At 32.7% G+C, this 12,018-nt stretch overlaps 1 long non-coding RNA gene across 1 annotated transcript; it reads left to right on the top strand.

The window, feature by feature from the left end:
- Positions 1–7,609: 7,609 nt before the first annotated feature.
- LOC127260305 (uncharacterized) lies at positions 7,610–11,464 on the top strand. The gene is made up of 4 exons (XR_007840696.1): positions 7,610–9,342; positions 9,789–9,888; positions 10,199–11,035; positions 11,237–11,464. It is a non-coding gene; the product is annotated as an uncharacterized LOC127260305 (long non-coding RNA).
- The last annotated feature ends 554 nt before the right edge of the window (positions 11,465–12,018 follow it).

Below are 12,018 nucleotides of genomic sequence, written 5' to 3'. Positions count from 1 at the left end.
CTGCTAACTCCTAAACATCATGAGAAATGACGCTTAGGAGTCTTGTGGAGGAGGCAAGTTGTTACGTACAAATAATAATAATAATAATAATAATAATAATAATGATAGCAGGATCTTAAAGGAAGTTAGGACACGAAGTTAGGTGGAAAAGGAGAAAATATGCACTCAGGTCGGTTGGTCCGCGGTCGGTTGGTCCTCAGTTGGATAGGCAGGTCGGAGGTCCTCGGTCGGATAGGCAGGTCGGAAGGTCCTCGGTTGGATAGGCAGGTCGGAAGGTCCGCAGTCGGATAAGCAGGTTGGTTGGTCCTCGGTCGGATAGGCAGGTCGGAAGGTCCGCAGTCGGATAGGCAGGTCGGAAGGTCCGCGGTCGGATAGGCAGGTCGGAAAGTCCGTGGTCGGATAGGCAGGTCGGATGGTCTGCAGTCGGATGGGATGGTTTGCAGTTGGTTGGTTCGCAGTTGGTTGGTCCGCCATCATTTGAGTCGGCCGATACGGAGTTTGGACCAAGAGAAAAAGATTTGTTAATTAGTCGCCTAATTAAGTGAACAGTAGTTCAATCGCTTGGTTGGGGCGAGCATTGAATTGTCTGGAAAGACCAGAGGGTGGTCGCTTGATGGGGCGACCAAAGAATCGTTTGGTCTAGCGATCAATTAGTCTCTAGATTGGTCGGTTGGGTTATGCGGTTGGCAAGTCGGTTGCCGTAACCGACCAGACGACGTTTCAAAATGTTTCGTTGTGGGCAGTTGACGGCGGTTGCTGGCGACGGTTCCGAAACGTCTTTTGTAAAGAATATTTAAGGATTGGGGTCAGAAACTGGCAGATAATCTTCAATCATATTCAAACGACCGCAAAGTCAGTGATTCGAGGATCATCATTTAAATTTTCAGTCTTTTATTTTCCAGTTTATTTTCTTATGTACTGTATAATGTTTAGAGATTCCTAATCTCAGGTATTAATTAATCAAGTTCGAAGATAATCTCCTATTTTCAGATTTTACTTTTTATTTGTTGAAAAAATACATCAACAATATATATACATGAAATCAATACAAACACAAATAAATATATTTTTTTTGAAGCAGAAGCCAAAAAGACTTTGCAGTAGTCAATCCAAACAACCTTAAACACTTAAAAGATGCAATTATTGCCTTAATTAAGGTAATGCCATATGCCCATTTGTTAACCTCGTCTTGTAATCTATAATTAGATTCGACAACCACAATATTGGATTGAAAATTCAATTGTGGGTTAAATGTAACTATTTGGACTATCAGTCAGATTAAGCCTATATTAAATGATTTATTAATTTATTAAGCTTAGATGTATTTAGTAAGTGTGGGCCTCCTATATACACGTAACTTATTAATAGGGTTGTGATCCCAGGTCTAGATGCAACAACCATTACTTTTGATATTTCATTGCGAGAGTAACGGCAGAAACAGTTTTCTCAGAAGGGGTTGCGTCATAGGCTTGAAGAACACAAAACTCTCAATCGATTTGTAGATCTAAATCCGCTTATGCTAATGGAATAAAGTTAGATCTAATATGCTTTATTTTAATTATTTCAACACGACAAATCTTGGACTTAGGGTTAAATTCCTGATAAGTTCCAACAATTGGTATAAGAGCCATTCCGCATTGAATTTTTGAAATTTATCTATTGGAACAATTGATATAAATAGGTATTGATGTGATGTTTTGAATGTAAAATTGATTTTTAGTATAATATAAAAAATGAAAAATAGATATTTGATTTAATATTTTTGGAGAATAGGAAAAATAGGATGAATAGTAAATTTAAAATCCAATCCCCCAAACAAACACACCCTTCTACTTCGTGTAATGAAATTGGTGGCGCGTATATGGGTGAAAATATATATGATCCATACCTTTGTTTATATATGCCTTGTTACTGTTATTATTAGACCAGAAGGAATGTTATTGCATTAATAATTTGAATTAACAAACTTATAGTTATATACTAAGAGTATTATTAATTTATTTAATACTTATCAGAATAAAGTACACATTAATTTATTTTGATGTTTACGTCAATATAGTGTACTGATTTTATCGATTGATTACATAATTGTATAAATTGCATGCATACTTTCAATTCGGCAATATATTGTAATTATTTGTTTTCGCCGAAATTATTACCATATATATATATATATATATTTTACACCAATCGGCAATATATTGTAATTATTTGTTTCCGCTGAAATTATTACTATATATATATATTTTACACCAATTGTCTCCAAAGATATGCAATTTTATTTTTCGGAAATTATTTTGTTCTTGAAATTATATTCAAGAAATTCAGAAATTATTACAGATGCAACAATTTTCATTTGTATTGCACACAATATGTCTGCATCTCCCTTATTGAATTATTTGATTCAATTATGTGATGTAATAAAATAGATATATCTATACAATCATGACTGTCGGCATTCATTTATTTATCTGTATAGTTCTTATTAATTTTAAATCATTTATGAAATCTGAATTTTGTATAGTTTTTATTAATTTTAAATCATTTATTGAATCTGAATTTTGCTTCGAATGTCATGAATTTATATATGCATTTCAGCAATGATATATTTAATTTTATTATTGATTTGATCTATCAGAATTTATTCTGATATATTTAATGATCAAGATAAATTTGGGATACATTAACATATATATATTTAAAATATGCATTTGTGCAAATTTGATTATGAATATTTATTATATTAAATTTATAGTCTCTTTGGGTTACATATTTTTACCCGTGTAATTCCGCTGCATCTAGTAATTTTTTGGACTACTAAATTATTTTAATGAGTCCAGAAATTAATTGCTGATGTTATAGTATTAATATGTGTTGGACATACATATATGATTTATTTTAAGGTGAATTTAATTAGCAATAAATAATATAATATATTTTATGAATTGGTTGAAACAGTTATGTTGCCAAAGCAACATCTGCTATATAAATCAATTTATTTTATATATTAGAAGGTTGTGTGTGTGATTTATAAGACTACTAATTGACACAAAAACAATTCAGCGATTAAATAGTTACATACATGTTTAGCGATATTGAATATGGTGATGATAATTTGGTTATTTGTGTGCTAATAATAGATCTATCCAAAGATGAAATATTGTTTGATATACTACTGTATTGTCAATATTCGATTGTCAAAACAAGTTTATCACTGACGAGTCAGTAATTTGTCCAAAGAAAATTGCTGATGTTGCTCGATAACTTATGATAAAATTGCTAATTTATTTTATAAATTCACATACGGAGCATTCAGTAGCTTATAGATATGTGCATTCAATTGTTAATAAGCATTGTTTTATTTTTATGGAATTAGACTCGTATACATTGAGCGTGATTCTGATTAGAATTTAGCTTAAGAAAATTAGAATTTTATTAATAATGCTTGCTGGGTTTTGACGGTGAAAATCAAGTATTTGACGTTGCCAAAGTAACCTCTCTTATATGAGATTTTTATTTGATAACATAAGTGTCTATGTGTATTTTAATTCATGTGATTATTCTTCGGCCCAAAGACAGTTAGTAATTGACAGAATAACATATACGTCTGCAATAATAAATATGAGATGATTATATAAATTTAACTTATGTGAAGAGTAAATCAGACCAAAGATTGGTTGATGTTTTGACATTACTTATTATCCGTATATGATTATTGTAACAAGATAACTGCTAGCAATCAATGTTATTGATCAAAAAATTGATCATTGATGTTGCACTTAGTGTTTTGGGATGAGAATGCATTATTATTGAGCTTCATTATGATTCATTTGGTTGCATGAATTTTGACTTGGCATTAAGAGTAGACCAATCCACTCATACGGAGAAAAACACTGCATATGAAAATCAGTTATTTGAGAAGTGGGGTAGGTCCAACGCCTAAGTCTGATTATCATTAGGAATAGTACTCTATAAATTTTTCGGAGGTATGATATCTGATGATATCACTACTGCCAAAGGATTCTTTGTCGAAATTAAGAAAAGTTTTACCAAAAGCGATAAGACGGAAAATGCGTATTCTTGTTAAGAGTCTCATTACCATGAGGTATAAAGGCAAATGTAACGTAAGGGAGTACATCCTGAACATGTCTAATATTGCTAATAAATGGGAATTTAAGTTAGATTTTCTGGAGGACATGTTTGTTCTATTGGTTTTACTCTTGAAATTAATTTAATTTAAATTCATAAACACACCTGGGGTTGAATTTTAGTGTAACAACTTACATCAGTGTATCTATGCTAGATTATTACTATTGACGAAAATCAATTGATGTTGAAAGATACATCTATATGGGTGACGGCAAGAAGGTTAAAATTGAAGTCATTGACAATTTTAGATTATTATTGAGTATTTGCTACTATTTGAACGTGGATGGGCATTTTTATGGTACCATTTTTAGTCAAAATTTAATTTCGATATCTATTTTGAACAAATTCAGTTATTATTGTTCATTCGGATATAGAGCTTTGTCTCTTCCAGAATTCAAAATCGATTAAAACTAGTACATCATTTGATAATAATAATCATTATTTACTTAATAGGGTTACTTTGTATCATGAATTAGTTATTGAATATATTCATATAGCTTCCATGATTGCGGATCGGCTTAATTACTAAAGAGTTTCCACTTAAGTTCTATAGTGAGCATGTTGCTCGTTCGAGAGTGGAACCATATTTTCATACTTCGGTTTAGTGGGAGCTGATTAGTAATGTTCAAATACAGTTAAAGTTGCTTTATTTTATATTCAGTATTTAGTTTTAATTCAGTATTCAGTTTTTCTAAATTAGAGTTAAGGTGGATCAGTTGAAAATAGACATGTTAAGATCATATTACATGAAATTTCCACGTTGTGCATCCGCACTTGATCGAATCTTAGGTTATATTAGTATTGTGACCACTGTTCGGTCCCATTGTAATAGATGCAGTGACAACCGCTTTGATCTGCATTGATGTGACTTATAGATAAGATTGATAATATACATTAAAGAATCTGATAGCAAAATTTCATGAGCTCATAAGGTTATTCCCTGTACAATTACCTAAATAGGAGATTGTTGAATTAAAAATCCAATTGTGGGTTAAACGTAACTATTTGGGCTATAAGTCAGATTATGCCTATATTAAGTGATTTATTAATTTATTAGGCTTAGATGTATTTAGTAAGTGCGGACCTCCTATGTGCAGAAACCCGGTAACTTATTAATTGGGTGATGAAGCCAATTAAGAATAAGGGATATAAATTGGGTTGTGATCCCAAGTCTAGACGCAACAACCATTATTTTTCATATCTCACCGTGAGAGTTACGGCAAAAAACCCTAGCGGTATTCTCAGAAGGGGTTGCATCATAGGTTTGAAGAACTCAAAATCCTCTATCGATTTGTAGATCTGAATCTGTTTGTGCTAATGGAATAAGATTAAATCTAATTTTCTTTATTTTATTATCTCAATTATTTCAAAACTGACATATCTTGAACTTAGAATAAAATTCTTGATAAGTTCCAAGACACAGTATAATGGTCAACATGGTGCACCATATATACCCAAATTGATATAAAATAACCAATTGAAATTATCTACCTACCAAAGTTTAAACTAATAATAATAAATGAGGCGGAAATTGTCACAATATTTAACTCAAATGTTGTAATTAAAGGAAAAAATAAATATTATAACAATAATCTTCATGGATTTAGTAAGATCGTGTGATAAAAGAACAAATATGGAAAGTAGCCAAATATTATATAGTAACCTATAATTAATCATCGTGGATTTCTATCATTTGTTGTGATAATTGTCGATGATTTCGTTACGCATTAAATTATATTATTTATTACGATATTTTATCACTCTATATAAACACTTACAACATAAACACCAATTATAGATACACGTATACATGGAGTTCAAATAATTTCTTAGCCTTTTCCTTCTCTTATTGTTGGTTCCTTCCCCTGGTGTGTATTTTTTAGTTGTTCCTCTTGGATATCGTACACTAATACTACAAAAAAATAGTATGTTTGTAACGGAATTCCGTTCCTAAAGTTCACGTAGCTAACATAATTCCATATCTAATTCCGTCTCTAATATCTTTAGTAACGGAAAAGGTGAATTTAGGAACGAAAAAATCTCGTTACAAAATTGATAATTTCTTGTAGTGTATAATATTTATGATTGTCAAATTCCACGTAGGATTTTTTAAAAATAATTTTCAGTTATATTTACACAATAAATTTATAAATTATCGTTTATAAATCGCAAGAAACTAGGGACGAGAATGATATATACAGTTAAACAACAAATAAAAAAATAGAAATATGGTTTATCCATGTTCTCTTAACTTTAAGTATGAAGTAATATTTATCTAAGCAAAATTACTAGATACGATGGTTTATTTTATTATATATATTTAACCATTACTAAATAAAATCTTGTGTCAACTCTTTATTTTAAATTATAGAATGACATAACAAGTTTATAAATTTTGCTCACATGCAGACCATAATTTGGCTGCGGCACAAAATTTCTGCAGCTTCCCTTTCTACATGCGTAAATGATTTCAATTGTCGACAAGATTGCGTAAAAGATTTCAATTGTCGACAAGATTGCGTAAAAGCTGGTTATACATCCGGCGAAGGCCTATTTCAAGGAGTTTCTCCTAGACTTTGTAAATGTAGAAAGCCTTGCTAAACAAGGCTTTTCAATAAGAAAAATGAACTTCATTTGATAAAATACTTAATTGTAATGCTAAAATTACAATTTTATTGTATTTTCAACGAATAATTGAGGTTTATTTGGATGGATTTTGGAATTTATTTCTATGTCTCACGATATTTTGACTTTTAAATTTTTAAAAACAAGATAAATGTCATTTACAATAATAAAATATTCCTCAGTCTAAAACGAGACATTTGGGATAGACACAAAAATTAAGAAATAATAATAGTATATTGATAGTGGATATAAAAGTGTTTCTAAAAGATTAAAATACCTTTACTTTATGTAATTATTGTAAAAAATGTAGGGATAGTTTTGTAAAAGATGAGGAATTAGTTACCAAAAATTGAAATGAGACTATTGTTTTGGGACGGACGAAAATAGAAAAATGAGACTATTATTTTAAAACGAAAGAAGTATATAACTATGATAAATAAAAAGTTTGTAATGAAATACTTTATAAATAATATTGAAATAAAAAGTATACTTAAAACATTCACTTATCTCTTCCCTTACTAATCTTTTGATTCATTTTAGTTGAGAGTATTGTTTTTTTGTCCAAATTAGATCCACCCCAATTCTTACACAATACAACCAAGCTTGCAGTCCACACATTACTTTGGCCCAGATCCATTTGCACCAGCCCTTGACCCGTGGCCTTGAACTGTGCCCGCGAACTTTCGACCCGAACCGCCCAACCCGCCGGTTAGATCCGCATCTATTTGAGGATGAGCTCTAGGTGTCCGATCTAGGGTAATGATATGAGCCGTTCATCCAACTTTGACCTACCTATATATATGTAGAGAGAGGAAGCGCTGTAGCCATACTCATAATCTCTCTCTCTCTATACATCGCTCTCTAGCTTGCCTCTCCCCTCTCTCTCGACCCTACTGCTTTGACGATTACTATTCCGGTGGTCCACAGAGGTGTTTTTCTCTTTTCTGTGGAGTTCCTTAGCACGATCTCATCCATTGTTTTGTTGATCAGAGCTGCAAAGGGATCTTTTCAACGTTGAAGGCACTTCTCTATTCTGTTGTGCTTGTTTTACTTGTGGGGGTGATAGTTTGATTTGTGTTGTAGTTTAGGACTGGTTTTGTGTGTGTTTGTCGCAAGTTCGGTTGTATATTATGTGATTTTGAGTTTCCCAGTTGGTTTGGGGCTGAGCCTATAAAAACCAAATCTAGTTCAATATTTTAACTTGATTTCGTAATAAAATCTTTGATTCGTTCACAGTTTTTAATAATAGAGAGAAATGATGCAAAGCAAATAGTGAATTAACTTTTTATGTAACCTTTTTATGTAATTAGATCCTGTGGTGAATACACAATCATTTACAAGTGTTGGAAAAACATTGAATATTTAAAAAAAATCATTGGAAATTTCTAAGAAGTTGGGAGTACAACTCTAAGAGAAACTTGATGGATGTATTAGAATGGGTTATTTTAGGAAAAATATCAAGAAGAGAGGTTTAGACTCAATATAGATGAAGTTTAAAAAATAATCTTGGTGACGCTGGGAAAGTTGGAATCCTACGCAACTCTTTTGGGGATCCCATTTTTGCAGTCCAAGAGTACACAATATGCTTTTAATATTTCTGTAGAATTCCATTCAATTCTTACAAGAGTTGAGATTGCTCTCGATAAGGGTTTCTAAATTATGTGGATGGAAATTGATTATGTAGCGTATAGACAAACTGTCTTTTCCTCTCATCACATTGGACATTACAAGAGCTCATCGCTAAAATCCACATCAAAGTAGAACAAATTCAATGGGAAAGTTTATATTATGCAAGAATGGAGTACTTGGTCGATTTCCTTGCTAATTAAACCTGTCTTTTGTACTTATCTCAAATTTTTGAGCCCAAATTTGTAATGATAAGTTGGGGATGCCAAGCTTCGGGTATTAATTTGAGATGGTGAGTATTTCTATGAGTGGTTACATTTACTTTGGGTTGGTAGTAGAATTGGAGTCTTCAAATCGTTTTGATCTCCATAATTTGTCTTCAAGTTTGTCATGTGGTAGATTATGGAGTCCTGATCTCAGTCTGGATTTTGCTTTCTGCATAGATTGAGTATTTCATCTAGGCGAGACACTTCTAAATTATTCGGATTTTGTTTGGATTTTCTTTCCTTTTGGCATTAGCTTTTTATTGGGTTTTGGATGTTGGGCTCCTTGGAAAGTTTTTGTTTTCTTTTATTTGGTCTCTTGGTGTGTTCGGACCTTTTGGTTTGTTTTCGAGTCTGTTTGTTGTTGGGCTATATTTGGGAGCCTGAAGTTGGTCTTCAGTTGGGTTGATGAGGTTTGGGTTGCTTATATTTTGGGTAGGCTGGGACACAGTGAATTTGGATTGTTGGCCAGTGCCTTGGTTTGGACCATTGTTGTATTTTTGGTTTGGGCCTCAAAGAGGCTTCGTGCAGTACTAGGCAAGTGTCAAGCAACATTTGGATTGGATCTTCATCTCCTGGGTCGAGCATCAACCTCTCACCATGAGTCGCAGTGGTTTCAAGGCTTCTCATTAGTTTGGGCTGCAAGCAATTGAAGTTGGGCTTAGTGGTGGTTGTGGCGGTGGGCTCCCTCATTTGGCCTATTAGATATCTTCTCTAGCCCATGAATCATGATGTTATATTGGAATTGTGCTCATATTTTAGTTTTTAGTTAGTAATTAAGTCTTAATCGTGTAATTTACTTTCTTTATTAATATAATTAAAAGGGTAAATTGTATATTCCACACTTGTATTTTAATAAATATTCATGAAATTCCCTATGTAAAAAAATTACTTAAAAACACCCATTGTTATTAATATTATGCATAGGCTCCATTTTTTTTTTATTAACAGAGTTAAATAATTTTTAAAATGACTGTTATCCCCTCCTATTCCGTACCATTTCATGAAATTAATATAAATAATTAGTATTTTTTACACAAATAAAATTAAAACAAAGAAATCAGTAGAATAAATCGATCGCACTCATCTCCATTCCTTTTTCCTATTCTCTAATTTTGTGAATAGGGATTTAGATTAGGGATTCGAGCAGCATTCCAACATTCTCCGGCGATTGACATATTCTTCGACCACAAATTTGGCGTCAGCCGTGGAGGTGAATTTGAGGGTATGAAATTATTCCTGATCTAAAGAACTTGTATTGGATTTTGTGAACAATTTTTTTTTATGTATTTCGTTGACATAAAATACATTATCCGGTGTAATTTTTGGATATATATATTTCGGGTTTGAGATTTGTTTACTTTAATTTTTTGTTATGCAATTTGGGGAGGGAGGGCCATGTAGTTATTTATTTATTTATTTTTATTTGTTTTGTGAAGACTCATGGTGAGGTAAGGTAATATACTATTTTTTTGTCAAGTAGGTTTTAATAATATGATGTTGTATGTTTTAAATTTGTTTGTTATGAATTGTAGGTTTCAATATGAAGGACGAAGGACGTAGTGTAGAATCAATCGAGGAGACATGACAAAATATTTAATCAGAAGGGGGGCTGATGCAACTACGAAAGCATATGTGAGATTGTTGCCCATTTTAGAGTGGTGGGAATCGATAGAGGATTTGGGAGCTACAATGAGAGGATGGGTACTGATGATGGTCAGTTTTCAAGTGACAATGGTGAAATGCTAGTAAGTGGCGGGGATGATGTTGATGAGAGTGACAGTTTAAGTAAACAAAGGCATGACAATGATTGTGAAGTTCCATCGTAGGTGTATGACGATTTCGACGGTCTTTCTGATGATGATATTTTTTTCTAAGAAGCCAGAAAATGATCGAGGTAAAATAAAAAAGTTGTTGAAGGAGTTAAGGACATTAAGAAAGGAAACAAAAAAAAAAAGAACTATAGAGTGTTGTCAAAGATAACTGTGCAGGAGATAAGGTAAGTGAAAAGAAGAATGAGCAGTGTTCCATTTGGTATAGTGGTGATGCCTCAAAAGGAGAGGCTGATTTGGAAACTCCATTGTCGTCCGATGAAGAAGAAATATGGCTGCCACAAATCTGAAGGTTGGCATTAAATTTCTATCACGAAAAAATTTAATTTAAGGAAGCATTTAAGGATTAGAGAGTTCAAAAAGGATAGGACTTGAAGTACCCAAAGATGGAGAAGCACATAGTGAGTGCAACGTGTAAGAAAGGATGTGAATGGTTTATTCGAGCATCACAATCATGAAGGGGGCCACTTTTAAAATCAAATCACTTAAAGCAAGCAACAAATATGCCCATATGACAACAAAATCACAAGCATATTTCTAGTATGTACATTATTGCTCATATTATGTTCTATGAAATGTTTGTGTATCTGGTAGTATAAGGCCTGCCCATCATGGATGTATGCTGAGAATCGTTCGTATAACATGCTATTTCAAATTGATATAACATGCTTACTTTTTGTAGTATTATTTTACCGCTCTATGTATTGTAATGGTGTTTTATTGTTTGCAATATGTATCTAGGTAAGAAGATTAAGAATTATGTGAAGACAATCTTGGAGAGTCTCTTGAATCTTTACGACAGAAGATCTAGAGAGATGTTGACGTGGATGTAGGCATTCACAAAGTGTAACAAGCAAAGCAACATGCTATAGAACTTTTGAAAGGGGATATCAAAGAGCAATACCATGGACTATATGACTATTGCGCGACTGTTCGCAAACACAATTAAAAAAGTTCTTGCATTTTGAAAGTAGATCCAGAGATGACTCCTCCAGTGTTGTAGATGGATGTATGTTTGTTTGAAACTATTTTCTGATTGATTTCAGGTGGTGTGTAAGCCAATTATTGGAGTCAATGGTTGTTTCTTGAATGGGCTAGGGAATTTATTGAGGTTGAAAAGTTCGATACCTAGGATTGGTTCTTAAATCTTTGAATCAGAGACATTTGGAAAGCATATATGGTAGTTGGTCCTTTATGTCCGACAGACAAAAAGGTCTAGTTGAAGCGCTAGGAAAGCATGTGCTGAATGCTGAGCATCAATATTGCCTACATATATACAATAATTTTAAGTTAAGATTTAAGGGATTAGAGCTGAAGAGATTATTTTGGAAGGTTGCATCAACCTAACATGTGAACATGCATAAGAAAATAATGAAAGAAATACTCAAGTGTGGTCCAAAGGTGAATGGGAGCAAAAATACATTTGAGTGGTTGTCCGATATTCCAGAACATCAATGGGTAAGAGCCTATTTCCCGATATGAAGTAAGGGTGATGTTTTGGTCAACAACATTGGTGAGCCATT

This window comes from Andrographis paniculata, unplaced genomic scaffold (assembly GCF_009805555.1).
Source record: "Andrographis paniculata isolate CXL003 unplaced genomic scaffold, ASM980555v1 Contig61END, whole genome shotgun sequence".
NCBI classification, from domain to species: Eukaryota; Viridiplantae; Streptophyta; class Magnoliopsida; order Lamiales; family Acanthaceae; genus Andrographis; species Andrographis paniculata.
Note: the sequence above shows the minus strand (reverse complement) of the source record. Positions and strands in the feature narration are given on the sequence as shown.